General features: G+C 43.4%; 1 long non-coding RNA gene across 1 annotated transcript; it reads left to right on the top strand.

Annotated features, from left to right (window-relative positions):
- The first annotated feature begins 1708 nt into the window (after window positions 1–1708).
- Window positions 1709–8398, top strand: LOC149313300 (uncharacterized). The gene is made up of 4 exons (XR_016281460.1): window positions 1709–1791; window positions 2990–3088; window positions 4979–5065; window positions 8315–8398. It is a non-coding gene; the product is annotated as an uncharacterized LOC149313300 (long non-coding RNA).
- Window positions 8399–15329: the final 6931 nt, after the last annotated feature.

The following is a 15329-nucleotide window of genomic DNA, read 5'->3' as shown; positions in this document are numbered from 1 at the left end:
CTCTACTGCACTGGGGTATTAGTAATCTCTTCAGAGTCCCTGTATCTTAAAAAATCAAGTTGGAACACAGTGTGGGAGATATTTAATTTTTTTTCTATTTGGTTTCCAATGTTCTTGTCTATGAAGAGCCCTTTGATAACATATGTGTCCTGAGATGTCATTTGAAAAATGTATTTCCTTATATTCCAATTTATTCTCCTCCTTGGGAGGCATTTAAACAGAGGCTAGATGGCCATCTCTCAGGGGTGCTTTGATTCTGGGTCTTTGCATGGCAGAATGGGGTTGGACTTGGTATCCCTTGAGTTCCAGTTCTATGATTCTATGATTCTGTATAGCCACAGGGAAGCTCCAGTTTTAAGATCGCATTGAGAATGAGGAAATAAAATGGAGGATGCAGTGAGACGTGAGTCAGTAGCAAGACGTCCGTCAGAACCAAGACGTTCGTCAGAACCAAGACGTCCGTCAGAACCAAGACGTCCGTCAGAACCAAGACGTCCGTCAGAACCAAGACGTCCGTCAGAAGCAAGACGTCTGTCAAAAGCACCAGGAAAAGGTAAGATGCTTTTGGCTCTTATTATCTGTTTACAAGAATACAAGAACGTGCTGGCCTCAGTCCTATTGGAGGTCCCTTCCAGGAGAGGGTGCTTAGCTGTTGTTGTTATTTTGTGCCTTCAAGTCGTTTCTATCATATGAACATCCCAGGGTGAACCTACATCAGAAACTAGTTGAACTTTCCCCCCAGGCTCAGTAATTCAGGCTTCTGTGGATGATCAGCAAGCTTTATTCTGAGATCAGGGAGAAATGGCTAGCAGGACGTCTTGGAACTTAAATCTAAGTACACATACATCAAACATAAGCATATGATGGGCTCATTTATTTCACTGTTCTCAAAACCATTGATTCTTCTTTGGTTGTTTTTCCTCTTTTTCCAGGTCTGCTTTGCTTAGTTGTCCTAACCATCACAGCAGTTGATAACGGAGGTCTTCACAAACCTCCAGAAACCAAAAAGGAAAAACAAAACAACACAAAAACAACCCACCCCCATGCATCCCTTTACCAGCCATTCAGTGAAGCCCAATTATTATACAAGTGACTTTAATAATGCCCCAGGGAAGACAATCAACATTCAAAATGACCTTAGAAAGCTGGGCCAAAACTAACAAAATGGATTTCAGCAAGGAGAAATGTAAGGCACTGCATTTAGACAGAAAAAATAAAATGCATAGATATAGGATGAGGGGCACCTGGCTTGATAAAAGTATATGTGAAAGGGATCTAGGAGTCCTAGTAGACCACAAGTTGAACATGAGACAACAGTGTGATGCAGCAGCTAAAAAGGCCAATGCAATTCTAGGCTGCATCAATATCTAGATCAAGGGAAGTAACAGTGCCACTCTATTCTGCTTTGGTCAGGCCCCACCTGGAATCTTGTTTCCAGTTCTGAGCACCACAATTCAAAAAGGGTGTTGAGAAACTGGAGCCATGTGTCCAAAGGAGGGCGACTAAAATGGTGAAGGGTCTAGAAAGCATGCCCTATAAGGAAAGACTTAGGGAAATGGGGATGTTCAGCCTGGAGAAGAGAAGATTAAGAGATGATATGAAAGCCCTGTTTAAATATTTGAAGGGATATCATATTGGGATATTTGCTAAGAGTGGATAATTTCTTTCTTTTAGTCCTTCCTGGAACATTGCCTGATGAGGAAGAGGATGAAGATTTTGACTGGTGGAAATTTGGTGTAGGAGTGTTGTCTGTCACCATGTTTATCTGCTCCATTGGATTGTTTGCAGTGTGTAAGTTTCAGCTCTTCAGAGATGCTTTCAGGATTTCCCTGGTTGGACTTGGCCAAGGTCTTGCATTGGGAGACTCAGGTTGCATCCACACTGCAGAAATAATCCAGTTTGACACCACTTTAACTGCTATGTCTCAATGCTATGGAATCCTAGGAAATGTAGTCTTGTTGTATACCAGAGCACTCTGACAAAGAAGGCTAAATGTGTTGCAAGACTACAATTCCCAGAATTCCATAGTACTGAATCATGGCAGTTGAAGTGGCATCAGACTGGATTATTTCTGCAGTGCGGATGTAGCCAAAGCTGCAGTGATGGAGCTCCATCATCATGTCCCCAATGCCACCCAAACCAAATTTACCTTAGAAGCCAGGCAGTCCCACCAGTTTAGGGATTTTGGAAGTGATGGAGTGTTGCTTTGCAACAGAGAGTTGCCACAGGTCCCAGTAAGTTTTCTGGGGTCCTTTCAGTGGATGCAATGATGCCATGACTGTAAATGTGAAATTCAAAGTTTACACTGTTGTACATCCAGCTTTTGACATAGTAAATACTGAATGGTATTAGTATAGGATGCCATTATATAGGATGCTATGCCATCCAGCAGGAACGGTATTCAAGTCTCCAATCAAGGTTCCGCCTTCAACTCTCAAATTGATTTTCAAATCTGGGAGCCAACTTTAACAGAAAAAAAGGAGGTTGTGTGTGTGTGTAATTTCAATAACTAGAAAATCAAGGATATGTGCACAAAATCAGAGTATGGAGATGCTCTCTTGCAGTGAGCAAGCCAGCATTTCATTGCCCACTGAGCCACACTGCAAAGGGAGTGAAAGAGGGACAGATGGAGTGAAAGAGGGAGAAGCTCTCATCTTAATCTCCTGGTGGTCCCAATTGGAATAAACCTATTCAAACACTGGGATGTTTGTTCGCCGTGTCTCATTACTCAACAGTTGATTCAGTGAGTCTACTTTAGTTGGGACTGTCAGTAGGATCCAGGCCTCTCCTTCCTGCTGGCTGGGATGTTTCTGAGAAGCTATATGAAGAGCCTCTGCACATGCTCCAAGGCACTGTGTCTTGAAGTTATTGTTTCCCTTGGTCAAGAGCAGGGAAACCAGGCTGGAAGAGTAGGACAGGACCATAGTGTCCCTCTGGCAGAAGTGGCAGTGTCCCTGACCACCATGTTTTCTACCTTCCTTCCTATTAGATTACGTTCGGAGAAAAGAAATAAATGATAAAAATACGGCAATGGCAAGGATTCGGACATTTATGGTTGGCCGCAACAGGTCTTTGAGCACATTGAGTGGTAAGCAATAATCTGTGATGGGGTCTTCTCCTCCATTGCTTTTCAGAATATTTACCCCAGGATAATTAATTTCCAGTTATGCCAGCTTGGTGGCCAGTTGGGTGGAGGGGCTGCAGCGGAACAATTTAAACACATACTGGCCTGGATCCAGTTGCTGTTTTACACATTTGCCTCAGTTGCCTTACAGAAATGATTGGACATCTCAGCAATAGCAAGATATTCTCTCCCCACATCTCTAGGTCATATATGGATGGTGGGTTTTTAGACACAGAGATCGGAGGGAACTGAAATGCACAACATGCAGACACTGATGATATCCGTCAATGCACCTGGAAAAATAGATTGAAAACCACAAAAGCTCATTCTAAAATAAACTCAGTAGTCTTAAAGTGTTGCTGGATCCTATTACTCCTCATCCTCTCCTTTTATACCTTAAAAACAGTCATTTACTAATGGTGGGTGGATAATAATTTCACTCTGTTCTGCTTTGGATATATTGTACCTGGAGTCCTGTGACCAATGGATTTAGATCTGTGGTGGGAATCACTTGACTCCGATGTTGAACTGCAACTCCCAGCATTCATCACCACTGACTGTTAGAGCTGGCAGGCTACTGGGACTTGACATCTAGCAATGGTTGGAGAGATGCATGATTGCTAACCCTGGTGATAACCTTGCCATCGTCTGAAGAAATGGATTGGGAAAGAGTCCATGAGACCTATACCATTATTAAATTGTACATCTCAAAGATGACACGAGAAATGTATTGCGTCATCTGGTGTGTAGAATAGACAATCCATAGATGGCTTCTTATTTCATCTTCTTTGGGTGTTTAATGGTGCATTTAAGATATTTAGTATATTAAAGATGAAGTGAATATATTGAATATATAATAGGGGGTTCATATATTTAGAGTTCATGGAATCATAGAGTTGGAAGAGACCACAAAGGCCAACCAGTCCAATGCTCTGCCATGCAGGAACTCATATTCAAAGCATCCCTGACAGATGCCCACCCAGCCTCTGTTTAAAAACCTCCAAAGAAGGAGACTCCACCAGTGTCTTCCATGGTTGAACAGCTCTCACTGTCAGGAAGTTCCTCCTAATGTTTCGATGAAATCTGTATTCTTGTAGCTTGCATCCATTATTCTGGGTCCTGTTCTCTGGAGGAGCACAAAGAAAGCTTGCCCCATCCTCAGTGTGACATCCCTTCAAATACTTAAACAGGGCTATCATATAGCCCTTAACCATCTCTTCTCCAGGCTACGCTTGCCCAGCTCCCCAAGTCTCTCCTCACAGGGCATGGTTTCCAGACCCTTCACCATTTTGGTCACTCTCTTCTGGATACACTCCACCTTCTCAACATCCTTTTTGAATTGTGGAGCAATAGAGTCAAACAACAAGAAAAGAGATTCCATCAAAACATTAGGAAGAACTTCCTGACAGTAAGAGCTATTCCACAGTGGAATACCCTGACTATGAGGATGGTGGAGTCTCCTTCTTTTGAGTTTTAGACAGGTGCTGGATGGCCATCTGTCAGGAGGGCTTTTACTGTGCCTTCCTGCATGACTGAAGGAGCTGGACTGGATGGATCTTGGTGTCCCTTCCAACTCTGTGATTCTGCAACTCTCCTAATAGATTGTAGGATTTTCACACTATGCTGCTTTCCTCCCTGTTCAGCCACATTATACCCTGAATTCAGGAAAGGTCCCTCCACTAGAGGGATAAAGCGTATGATGTTATTAACATAGTCGTATCTCTGAAGTGGGAAGTGCAAGGCTGTTTGGGATATATGTAATAAGATGCGGGGAAATGTTTGTGTGTTTGTATGCTTGTTTGTGCATGTAGTTATTGGAGAATCCCCTGATGTGAACTCTTGCAAACCATTTAGATCAAGAGATACTCAATGAAGCTTTAGAACTGGGAGGTGTCTTAATGAATTCCAAGAGGAACATTCAAGAACTGCAAGATATGACTGGTATGTTATGTTGACACAAGGATGGAGAAGAATATGACTGCTATGACAACCCACTTGGTTACCCTAAAGGGTGGTGGGGAACTTAGGGGTCCCCAGCACTATGTCAGCATCTCCCTAAAAAAGTTGAGGAATTATTTAGCTCAAAGGAGGCCTGCAAGAGGTGGGTGACTTAGGAGATCTTTTCACCCATGTATACCAACACTAACTGTGGAGAGAGTCCAGTTTCACGGAGTAAGAAGGTTTTGTTTAGAAATATGCAGGAGTGCAAACAGACACACAATACCAATTCAGCTTCAAGAACCATACAACCCTAACAGAAAGAGAGATATGGAATATCGGGAAGCAGAGAAATGGGGCTTAAGGAAGTTGATATCCCTTAAGGAAGGTGATATGCCTGAAGAGGGATCCATAGTAAAATAGAGTGTAGCTCAGACTTTGGCCCAGTACAGATGGGCAGGGAGAGGCGTGCCTGTGCCGATTCTAGGGTTCCATAGTGTGCACCAACCTTATGCTCTGGAACCCTAATCCGTATGGACTCCGTCATCATGGTAGCCTCCTGTCCACACTGCGGCCACCATGATGACGTCTTCGCTGTGCAACGTCTGAACGTCACTTCCAGGAAGTGGCGTCATGGCAGCGCCCTTTCCCCTTTACAGCGCCACCAAAAAGCTTAGAGCGGCTTCTTTTTGGCAGTGAGTCGGTGCCACGCGGTGTGGCTGCTGCAGCACCGACGAGGGTGAAAGATGGGTGACATGGAGCCAGCCATCTCTACTGGGGCAGTGTTGGTCCTCTGCCTTTCTCTAGAGCAAACTGGAAGAGGTGAGAAGCAGTGGTTTAGAAAAGGAAGATTTTTCACTTTCAGTATAACTGGGATGGATCTTTCTTCTGTCTGATCAGACCACTTGAACTTAAATACAAAAAAAAATGCATATATCAGTAGAGACTGGTGGCTCCTGTGTCAGTCAGCTGGTGAATCTATGCCTGGATAAAGCACCAAAAAGCATTGACTATTATTCTCTACCAGCAACTTAGTTATGTATAATTATCTCAGCAACCTCTCCTGCTCACTCCTGGCAAAGTGGACCTTGGTGTTTATCACGCTGAGGTTTTTGCAGCTCAGATCCGGGGTGACTCTTGGTTCAGCTATGCGAATTCACGTTATAACGTGAATGTTTTATCACACCTGGTTGCCCTTCCATTGCCCTTCCGAACTGAGGGGTAACTGAATCCAAGGCAAGTCACGTGATGCAGATTCAAGCAAAGCAGAGTGAGTGCACATTGTATTACCACACCGGTGGGATTCAACAATTCGAATCGGCACCCTTGCGCATGCTCAGTGGGGGTCTGAACGCATCCTGACCTTGTACGTTTCCGGGGTGAAAAGGGGCACAAGTTCTTATTCCCTGTTCTGCGTAATTGCATGAATATTTGCCTCATGGATATTTCTGTGTCTTCTTCATCGCCCTTTTTTATTTTCCCTTCCATTTCAGCAATTTCAACACACAGATAGATAGATAGATAGATAGATAGATAGATAGATAGATAGACAGACAGACAGACAGACAGACATATCTGTATATTCACATTCATGCACATACACACATATAAAAAAGGAGTTGCCCTGAAAGTTGCCCTGAAAGTGAAAGGGCCATTGAAAGGAAATGGGGGAAATTGCAGTGCTGCATCATGGGAAATTTGCAACCCGGGGGGTTTGCGGTAGTGTCCCAGAGCAGAAGCAAAGTTGCATTCCACACCAGACCAATTCGGAATGAAATCAAAATGAGTTTGGAAGCGATTTCTGTGAATTCACTTTTTTCCAAATTCATCAAAATGAGGAAGCACTTTGGATTCACCGCAGAAGCGCTACGGAAGCAGCTCCCATAGAAAGGAATAGCACCTGATAACACATTTGTGTTATAACGTGAATTCATTTTCGTTGGACCCGCAGTCACCTCAGAACTGAGCTGCAAAAAGCTGCAAAAACCTCTGTGGGGTTGTTCTCACTGGCTTATACTCCGTGTTACAAATCGAATCCAAGGTATAGCGTTCCTATTAGAAACTGAATTAACTCTAGAACAGTTCTGGAGTAACCCGCAATCGTTCCCACTAAAATCTGAATCATAAACCCAATTTTTATTTAATCCGTGTTAATGGTGTATAATCCGGGTTAAAAAAATAGAAGGGTCGAACCTACAATTTTTCCTTGATTCGGGATAGGATTCGGAGTATTTAAATAGGAATTTATAATGAATTAAAAACGGCCAGGTAGTGGGAACGCAGGTACAGGCTACATCGGTGTATGTTACTCCGAATTAATGTGACGTCATGATGTCGCTTTGATTGACAGCCGAAACAAGTGAATGTGAACGAAAAAGTAACAAAACCGGTTTAAATATACACCGATTCATCCTTGAATGGGGACGAAACAGGGTCAATTACAGCGAATTAAAATAAAACGTTAAGTAAATGGGAATGATACAAATAAAGCGAATTGAAAAGTGGGATAACACTCGCTGTAATTTGAATCGCTTTAAAATGAACCGCTGTATTTAAATTGGTTTTAAATCACAAGTGAGAACAGCCCCTTTGTGATAAACACCCTCCTTTTCCTCATGCAGCTGGCATCTAGTAAAGTGGGCTGGGGCGGAGTTACCATCATGGCAATAGTGTCACAATCATGACTTAGTAGTGATTGTGAATACAGAAAACATACCTAGGTTAACTCATCTGTAACTGGTCTATAGTCACTGTGAATACAGGCACGACTCTGACACTATTGCAATGATGATAACTCCAGCTACCACCACTACCTGCTTTCATACTGAAGAAATAATCCAGTTTGACAGCACTTTAAGTGCCATGGCTTAACGCTACAGAATCCTGGGATCTGTAATTTATTTTGGCACCATAGCTCTTAGGAGAGACAATTAAATGTCTCAGATCCCAGAATTCCATAGCACTGAGCCATAGCAGTTAAAGGGGTATCAAACTGGATTATTTATGCAGTGGAGATACAGCCAGAGGTTCATCGTGCCAGTGATTGGAACTTAGCTGAATGACGTTTCCGTCACGTTCGAGGGGGAAGGTGTTGGACCAGGAGAAGTTACTTAGTTAAGCATACTAACTAAGTACCTGATTGAGATTACTGGGCCATATATTAAAAGGAACTGAGAGAGGGGGTGTGGAGCCTACAAACTGGCCCTAATAAAACCACTTACGCTTTCTGTTCTTTCCCTGTTTGTCTCAAAGATGATATTGTTAAAAAAATCAATGAAGGTTGGAAGGCATTTAATGGCAGCCTCTATTACCTTGACTCGAAAGAAAGGATTTTCAAGGAGGCTCAAGAAGAATGTAAAAGACTAAAGACAATTCTGGCTACAGTCCCTAGTGACAATACGGAGGTAAGCAGTGCAATGAAATGATAAGAAGTAACCAAAGCCGTCATGATGACTGATATTAATAGAGGTATGCATTGACCAATTTCTAACCGAGGTTGACCCTGCTTGGCTTCCAAAATCCGTCAGGAAGGATCTGGTGCCTAGTTTAGGGTATTTAGCACTTGGATGGGAAACCACCGACAGATACCAGATACTTGTCACCATGATATAAAGTGAAATTAGATCCGCTGAACTGCACTGTCATGAAGGGTGTGTGGTTGGCGTGACAAGGCCAGGACATTTGGAGATGAATGTCCTGGAAGACGCCAGACACTTACATGCGTATTGGGCTACACCTGTGTGTATGTCTAAGCATAATGAGATAATGTACAATGATGTAGTGTATGAGCAACCTTGCCCTGAGGTTGCATCAGACAAGGGTATAGAAGTCCCAACTAACTGTCAACATATGTGGCTCATGATTGCTGTGAGAGAAGAGAGAGTCAGGGCAGTTGGTGTGTGTATAGTGAGTATATCAGAGAGGTCTGTATAGCTCTATTGCTGTTAAAAGGGACTAATGATACATATCTTGTTGGATGAAATTTTCAGGAACAGTTTTCCTTTTTGAGGGTCTTAGAGAACCTACTTTGTGCTCAGCTCATGCCAGTTGCTGCAAACTGAGTTCAAAATACAAAAGTAGTTTGAACTCCATTAACTCAGAAGGGTCAGAGGAGAGGAGAGGATGAAATTTTGACCTTCCCAGTAGTCCAGGCAAAAGCGAACTCTCTTAACTTTAGACCACACTCTAATGTTGCTTGGCCACACATGTCCTGGGAAATTTGGAAGGCATGGTACAACTATTCTTATTAAATAGGGTTGTTATAACTATGACTGAGATCCTACATGGTTTGTGCATAGTGCAAACCTACATCCACATCGTTTCATGTTGCTTGTGCCACACCACTCTTCTGCTGTATTCTGGCATTGTGCCACCGAATAGTCAATCAGCCCATATGGAGAGAGGACAGTGGTTGTTTCTGCAATCCCAGTCGAGAAAGGGGTATGTTGGAGGCAATGACAAATAGTTATGTCCCATCCCAAAATGTCCAACTGTATGGTAACAATTCTGTTGGTTAGTCCCAATGAGAGTAGAATTATGGTAGTTAATGGTTAACGGTAACTTGATATGTAGGTAAATCCCATTGATTTAATGGGTCTACTCTAGTCAGGGCTATCAAGAGGATATAGCCCTATATGAAATGATAATAATAATAATAATAATAATAATAATATTTATGTTTATCTCTCCTCTCTACAAAATGCAATTGAGGCGGCTACCATGAACTGAATATATCTGTTGCCCAATAGTACTCTGGCTAGAACATATGAGTATATGGACACCCAAGAGAATGATGTATACTTTCTTCACTCAGTTGCAGAATTATTGCTAGATACTCCCTGGGTAGCACAAACCCCCAGGTATCTATGTTGGTGGTTCCAGCATGGAAAATGATGCTTGGATTGGGATAGAAGGTGAAGGGGGCAGATGTATGCTCCACCACACTAATGTAGGATTGTGGCCGCAATCTATTTCCTCTATGTTAGTTTTCCTTTCTTTATCCAGAGAGGCTACCTCTTCAGAAAAAGAGTGACTTCAGATCTAGCACGAAGAAGATGGAGCCTAACTGGATTATAACCAGGAGTTATGCAGTAATTATGCAGTGCTGCCTTGTACATTAGAGCCTTGCAACACTGCACAACCAAATGTGCATGCACATCTGTAGGGGCAATGAAAAATGTGCAACCACACACAGCGCACAACCACATGCAATGTTCTCTTGCACAACCTATGTGTAATGATGCACAAATGCAACTCCATGTCTGCAACTTTGAACTGAATGCAGATATTCCACACTAAAAGGATTGTAGCTGTTTTATATACCTTCTGCTTTTCCCTAGCTCAAGGGGAATCAACTGTTTCTCTCTTCCTGAATCAAGGCCTCAGTCCTCCATTTTGTGTGATCTCTCTCAGTGTGGCGAATGAAGCAACACATGTGACAATGGTAGTCCAGAAAGGCTCTGGGATGAGATTCCTGTTTCTTTGTTTCTTTCACAGATTTTTTTAGAGGCACTATCTCTCCGTTCAGAAAATGGGATTTGGATTGGGCTCCAGAAGATTAGAAACGAGTGGATATGGGTATCTGAGAATGTAACACTTACCAACAGGTAAATCTGTGGCCAAAATTTCTCTACAGCTTTCACTGCAGAAAGGCTTCTCAGGAAGTCTCTAAGGAAAGTCCATATTCCTTGCATGCACACTAAATGTAGACTCTAGCACAGGATTTACTTTCCCCTCAAAAGAAAGGAGTGCCCCTGCTCAGAGGTAGTCTATGATGCTATTGGAGAGAAAAGGTCCAACTGCCTTGAAGACCAGGATTGTAACACCCCAACTTCATGCCACAGCCTCTAGATTCATCCATCCCAAGAGCTGCAGGTGAATTTTCACTCTGGAAGGAGACAGCTACCTGAAAACGTCTCTGGGTGCATTTATACTGTAGAAATAGTGCAGTCTGACACCACTTTAACAACCATGGCTCCATCTGACAGGATCTTGGGATTGATAGTTTGCAGAGAAGGCTAAAGACCTTGTAAAACTGCACATCCCAGAATTCCATAGGAAGCAGCTACAGCACTTAAAGTGGTGTCAAACTGCATTATTTCTACAGTGGATTCACCCACAGTTTGTCCTGCATAACTTCAGACTGTCCCTTAAATTACCTCTTTGGTAATGACACAATGCAAAGTCTGACCAGATCCTAGCAATAAATGGATGTTCAGACCGGCCATTAAGGCCAGCCTGGGGGTGGAGTTGGTGCATGGCATCCACATGACATTTGCCCTGACTCTGTGTCCAGGCTGGCGTAACGCCACGCAATGCACCACATGGTGTGTAGCATCACGGTCCTCCTCTGGCACTGCATCTACATGACTCAATGCCAAAGGAGTGCAGAAAAGCTGCATGCTGGTGGCTATGGTGTCCTTTCTGGGGCTCAAAAAGGAGCTGCTTTTTGCAACTCCTTTTTGAGCCGTGGAAAGGCAAGATCGGGGTTGTAGCATGTAGTTGCTGCAGCCCCAGTCCAGCGCTAAAAGGGGAGGCTGCAGGTCTGTCGAGTCCCTAAAACATTAGGGAAAACCAGTCCATATAATCATAATTCAGTTTTGTGCTCCAACTGCAGAGGCAGAAGAAGAAAAGATCCTGGACTGGAACCCGGGAAGTAAAAAAACCCAATTGACATGGATTCCCAGAGATAATGTGGTAACTGCTCTATTATCTCTAAATGGGCTTGTAGCTCATGGGGATGCATCAGGACTGCCTTCACTAAAGACCTCAGTGTCAGGTTGAATAATGTTGATAAGACAAGTTCTCTGATATATTTTATTCTTTTCACAAACCATTTCCCCTAGGTATTCAGAGTTCAGGACTGTATAGACCTGCCTGAAAGGCCAGCCTGGGTGCTCCTCTGGTGCTGCGTCCATATGATGCCGCGCCAAAGTAGCACCGTATAGCTGTGCCGCCATAGCTATGGCACCCTTTTGAGGGCACAAAAAGGAGCTGCTTTTTGCGGCTCCTTTTTGCACCCTCAAAAGGCCGGATCGGGGCCACGGTGTGTGGTTGCCACAGCCCCAATCCGCTTAGGAAAGGGGCGGCATCTCGCTGCTCCTTTGGGGCAGTCTGTCAAGCCCCTGATTCATTGTAAAAACATCTACCACCACCCCTACAAGGAAAACAATATTAATCTGAGTAGGAATGTTCTCTTCTGTGCAAAAACCATCTTTTCTGCCCAGGAAACGTGCTCTCTGCAAACAAAATGCAGTTTTCTCTGCTAAAAAGTGGGATTTTGTGCACAGAAAACATCCCAAATAGCAAAAATTGTCATTGAGCCAATATTTTCCTCATCAGAGCATCCCAACTCCTCAAGTTAGGACACACACAGCCTTTGAGTTTAAGATACATATGCCAATAGTACCTTAAACTCAAAGGCTCAACATCAAATAGTCTGTCACTGTGGTTCCCTCTGTAAAAAGGTTACATATAGAAACGTGGGAAGTCATGCCAACTTATTCTACACTAGCTATGATTTCCAAACTAAGCCCTGTCCTTTTGGTTCTTTACACCGCATGGTCCAGAACAAAGGTCAGGTTTAATTTGTATTGTTTCTTCTTTTCAGTTACTGGGCAAAAAACATGCCGGCTGTTAATTATGCTATAGATGAAGACTGCGTTGCAATTATAAACAAATGTAGCAAAGGGAAGTGCTGGAACAACGTTAGCTGTCTTAAGAAAAGACGTGCGGCATGTAGGATGGATCCGGATCCGAGGATGATTTCTTAAAATCTGGATTTCCTGATCTCTATGCAAATTTTTTAAAAAATAAAATATTAGGTGAAGCTCAATTTCACAGCAAAAGCCCTTGGGCAAGCCTCTTCGTTTGCCACTTTTTGGAAACACGGCACGGAAGAACTCCTCTCTGTGACTTCAACGCCTTGCACATCCTGCTTCTTTGAGGCCTGAAAGAGACCTGAGTGACAAAGGATAAAGCATGAAAGATTTATGCCATAGACCACTAAGAGAGTATCTATCAATGTATCTTATCTCAAAAATTCTCCTTCTCATTAAAAAAAAATAGTGATTGTAAAAAGTATAAAGAAGAGCTATTTTGTTGTCAATTATTATGGCATCATGACCTATTCCACAGTTATGAACACAGTAAAAAAAAAACCAACCCATTAATGTGAATATGTAGATGCTGAGAAAAACAATGTGAAAGTGTTATGCCCAAGTTTGTAAAGGACAACCTGTTTATCCTGAGACCATATAATGAAAACCTCTCCCTCCTTGGGCTTATTCAGAGCAGGGCTGACAAAGACATTGAGACACCAAATTTGGTTTTAAACACCATGCATGTAACATTTATTGAATCACAAAAGTAACACAAACATTGATTATCAAGAGCTCTTTCACTCACACATTCATACAATACTCACACACACTTTCCTTCCGCCGAACATTGATCAGTTGTTCTCGAAGGTTGGGGATGACACCATTGCCGTGGTAGATGCCAACAAACTGGAGATGAAAGTCCAGGGTCTTTATACTTTTCCTTCTCTCTGGCTTTTGGCTGCTGAAGTCTTGCAATATTGCAGCCCATTACTCAATTTTCTCTTTTGGGAGGTAAGACAGGCTGTTCCAAGCAACTTGTTCTGTTCAAAGTCTCTCGTTCTGTTCAGAGCACTCCGTTGTCCTGTCAGTTCCTCTTCATGGCAACTCAGGAGATAAGCACCTTCCCGGTCATGGTTTGTCACACCTGTACGGCACCCCGCTTCAGCTTCCAAGTTCCTCAGACTTTCCTCGTCTTGGTTGCCAAATACCTTCGTCACATCAATGCTTTGCGCGGAACCATCTTGTTTGGTTTTTCTTTGGTTCTTCAGCTCTGGGTTTAAGTCAGAACTCACACATTTGTCTTACAAAAGAGTAGGAGAAAAGAATGAAATCTGAAGACACTGGGGGGATATAGAAAGGGAAAAGGGATGGCGAGACGGAGGCCAACTAAATGGGAGCTCACTCCCAGAGGGTTCTTCTTAGGGTGTGTGTGGTGCCATTGGCACCCTCGCATGTGCTGATGATGTCTGCACGGCGAAGTGCCATTTGGATGCTGCACCACACATATGCCATCATGGAGGCCCCCATTTGAATGAGGCAAGCCATTATGTCATGGTAGGGCTGGGGAGCGTGGGGATGCTCTGCTTTCCTGAGCCCTAAAATCGGCCCCATGACGGCGCTTTTTGCCTATCTGTTTCGGGCCATTGTCTCTACTTTCTCAGATACTGGATGCTGTCTTCCTGGGAACCCTAACATATTGGCCAGGATTTTGTAGGCATCATGGACAAAGCATGCCAACCTCCACAGTGACCCCCAGCCCCAAAGACATATGCAAGCGTATGCTGAACTCAAGACTTGCATATGCCACTAAGAAGATGTCAGTCAATCCTCCATCAAACATGTAGCTATGATTTTGAAGCTACAATTTAATCCCACATTCAAGCCCTGAAATCCACCTTGAAAGCCAGTTGACCATGTGGCATGACAGAGGTCTATTCTGTTGACAAGGCAGGGTGCTTCAGGGTGATTTCACCAGCCCCTTCCCATCAGCAAATAATGGTGTGATGAAGAGCTGTGACAGGGGTCCTTCCTTCTGCTTTTCACAGCCTTGCTTGCTGGTGGAACAGGGCTGGTGGTCATGCCATCCTGCAGCACCTTGCTTGGCAGCATAACAGACCTCCATGGCTCTGAATGGCTGACTGACTTTTAACTGTTAGTGCCTGGATGGCCCCCCTTTTTGTCCCTTGTTAAACTTTGATATCAAACTCCATTCTGAAAAAGATGCCTGGTCAGGTAGCCCCAGAGAAGTTGCCCAGTGCAAAAACTGTCTGTCCAAAACAGATCAGATGGATTTTAGCCATGAAGTGCTAAGGGCACATAGGCACAAACGTAGCATTTGAGATTTAAATCTATTCTTTTGATTTAGGTGGTAAAGACTGGCCTGGCATTTGTCAAACATTTGGATATTAGAGGGTCCTACTGACCGCAGATGTCACCTCTTTGTTTTAGGATGGCTACATTTATTGCCCTGTTGTTTCCAGCGTTCTGATCTTTCTTCATTTTTGAACTCTGGAATTTCTAGTATGTTTAGACCTGGTACAAAAAGGTTTAAAGGCCTCAACTCTTAATGTTGCCTCAGAGCCATCTTGCTACTCCTATTGTGCTAATGCATTCTCCCATCAAAACAAATTGTGGTGCAGTTTCGGTAACCTAAGGTGGCTCGCAGG

The sequence above is a fragment of the Sceloporus occidentalis genome, unplaced genomic scaffold, assembly GCF_023333645.1.
Source record: "Sceloporus occidentalis isolate IW3139 unplaced genomic scaffold, rSceOcc1.0.p SCAF_5, whole genome shotgun sequence".
Lineage (NCBI taxonomy): Eukaryota > Metazoa > Chordata > Lepidosauria > Squamata > Phrynosomatidae > Sceloporus > Sceloporus occidentalis.
This window is presented reverse-complemented; position numbering and strand designations above follow the sequence as displayed.